General features: G+C 47.8%; 1 pseudogene; it reads left to right on the forward strand.

Annotated features, from left to right (window-relative positions):
* The first annotated feature begins 216 nt into the window (after positions 1-216).
* Positions 217-1812, forward strand: LOC114515098 (annotated as a pseudogene).
* Positions 1813-3040: the final 1228 nt, after the last annotated feature.

The raw sequence follows: 3040 nt of genomic DNA on the forward strand, positions 1-3040 counted from the left end.
GAGCCTTATGATTTTAGATACTAATCCAACCATATCCATAAACAGAATGTAATCATGAGACTAATCACAATCTATTGTTAAGGAAAAAAGGTGGGATAAAAGTTATGTATGTAGCCGTGGGCAGGCTCCAGGTGGAAGTGGGGTGAAGTACAGCATTGTGCTCACAGTCGGGGGTCACAGAACTAAGGGGGTCCCTGGGGGCCAGCCGGAGCTGAGATGGTGTCCGCTGCCGAGGGGGATGTGCGAACAGGGGCGGAGCTGGCAAGCATGCTGCAGTGGCGTTTCTCTGATCGAGCCTCAACAAGTGGGCGAAGTCCCCGAGCAAGTCAAAACAGGTGCTGCGGCTCATTGGCTCATCGTCTCCATCTTCCTGGCTTTGTTCTACTGACATTACCTTCTCTGCAGGGACAGCCACGCCATACATCTCGTCCACACCTTTACGGACCTCGCAATTGCTTCTTCTAACTTTGGAAACCAGCTCTACCACTCCCTGCCATGTACCATCCTTCAGTTCCTCATCCTGCGACGGATGGGCGGCACAGTCACTGCCGTGCTCACTACCTTTTGTTTCCCAGCAGCCTGCCTTCTTGCCGGATATTATTACCCAGCCACTGGCAACAACAATATCAAGAGCACAATGCCTCCTTGTGTGCTGACCTTGAAACTGATTGCTTTGGCTGTTGACTACTTTGATGGAAGGGAAAATCAGAATTCCTTGTCTTCCGAGTAACAGAAATATGCCATATAGGGTGTCCCTTCCCTGCTGGAAGTTACTGGTTTCTCCTACTTGTATGGGGCCTTCTTGGTAGGGCCCCCGCTCTCAATGGACCACTGCTTAAAGCCGGTGCAGAGACAGCCGACTGACGCACCAGGGAAGATACCAAACAGCACTATACCTGCTCTGAAGCACCTCAGTCTGGGCCTTGTGTACCTGGTGCGATATGTCTGCTCAGCCCCCACATCACAGAAAACTATCTCCACAGAAAGACTATGATAACCACCTTTCCTGGTTCCCCTGCATGTACATGATGATCTGGAGCAAGTCTGTGCTGTACAAATATGCCACCCATTGGCTGGTCACAGAAAGAGTATGCATTTTGCCGGGGCTGGGCTTCAACGACTTTGATGAAATGGAAAAACAAAGTGGGATGCCTTTGCTAACATGAAGGTGTGGCTCTTTGAAACAACCCCCCCGCCCTGCTTCACCGGCACCATTGCCTCTTTCAACATCAACACCAGTGCCTGGGTGGCCCATTGCTTCTTCAAGTGACTCAAGTTCCTTGCAAATAACGAACTATCTCAGGGTCTCTCATTGCTATTCTTGGCCCTCTGGCATGGCCTGCACTTGGGATACCTGGTCTGCTTTCAGATGGATTTCCTCATTGTTATCATGGAAAGACGGTCTGCCAACCTAATTCGAGACAGCCCCACCCTGAGCAACCTGGCTCCCATCATTGCCCTACAACCCTTCTACTATTTGGTGCAACAGATCACCCTCTGGCTCTTCATGGGTTACTAGGTGATTGCCTTCTGTCTCTTCACATGGGACAAATGAGCTGTATAAATCTGTCTGTTTTCTTGGCCACATCTTCTTCCTGAGCCTGCTATTCATACTGCCTTATCTTTGCAAAGCAATGGTGCCGAGGAAAGAGAAGTTAACGAAAATGGAATAATCTATTAATCTATTTCCTTGGTGGCCTAGAGCGAGACTGTGCAGAATCGACTTGCCTCCCTTTTTCCCCTCCTTCTCTCCAGAGTAGAGAACACAGAAGCGGGGGAGCAGGAACACGTGATGCTCCCAGCTGTGCCTCTGCAGACCGCCAAGTCTTCTGTTCTCTGCTCTGGGGCCAAAGGGGAAACTCTGGTGGGAGGAGTAGGGGGGCCCACGCCCCTCCTCTGGGCTCCCCCATGCACATTGCCTTATCTCTCTGCCTCTGGCCAGGAATCTGTTGTGTTTTTCTTCTGCCAGTTTACTATGAGTAACCCCGACCCACCCCCCCAACACCACTCCCCCGTCGGGGTGGGGAGGGGCGCAAGGCCCTGCCTGCTCCACTTTTTCTACCTTGGGACTGGACCAGTTTCTGTACCAGTTCCAGGGCAGAAATTGTTTGTTCAATTTTTCAAAAAAAAAATTATGTATGTAGTATAATTCCAATCATGTTTACAATACTCAATAAAAAGACTAGAAGGGATTATACCAAAATGTTGAAATAGTCTCTCCCCCAACTAATACTCACAAAGTAGCTAAGTTTAAGAGAAAGATTTGTGTAGCAAGGTGTTTGTTTGTTGTGTTTTAACAGCAAACCTCTAGAAGCAACTTAAATATTAAATATTTTGAAAAACAATAAATAAATTATGGTTCAATCATATGATAAAAGATACAGCAATCATCAAAAGTGAAATTTTAAAACATATTTTTGTCAAGACCTCGGCTCCTGCCTGCACCCAACTGCCTCCAGAGGCGGGGCCTAGACTAACTGCCTTCCCAAAGTGATGGTGGAGGCAGGGCCACCGAGGGCAAACATGAGCCATCTCCACTGGGCTCCCTGGAAAATCTGTTCTGAATTAAAGTTCTAGCTTCCCTCTCTCAGGGAATGTACCCTGCTGTGTTAGGGATTAATGTGGATCCAGGAAACCACAGGTTAAATGGGGCTTAAGCAGAATTAAATAGAAAGAAATTTTATTTAAATCTCACCTCCTGACTACTTTACCCTCTAGCACCCCGAACAACCTAGATAGTGAGTTTCCCGTAGGTACAGCTGCCACTGATTCACCTCTGAATCCCTAAGGAGGAGAGCACCATTGTTTTCATTGTTGTCAGCGGCTACCCTTTGTTCTGCATCTGGGGTCAGCCAGCTGCCAGCTCCCAGACCAAATCCAGGCCACCATCTGCTTTGCAGGCAGAGTTTAAAGGAGCACACACATACACATACACCACTGGGCAATCATAAACACTGTCATGATACATTACTAAGGAAAAAAGGTGGGATAAAAATCATATATACCATGTGATTCCAATCATGTTTAAAATGCTTAAATT

This window comes from Phyllostomus discolor, chromosome 2 (assembly GCF_004126475.2).
Source record: "Phyllostomus discolor isolate MPI-MPIP mPhyDis1 chromosome 2, mPhyDis1.pri.v3, whole genome shotgun sequence".
Classification (NCBI taxonomy): domain Eukaryota; kingdom Metazoa; phylum Chordata; class Mammalia; order Chiroptera; family Phyllostomidae; genus Phyllostomus; species Phyllostomus discolor.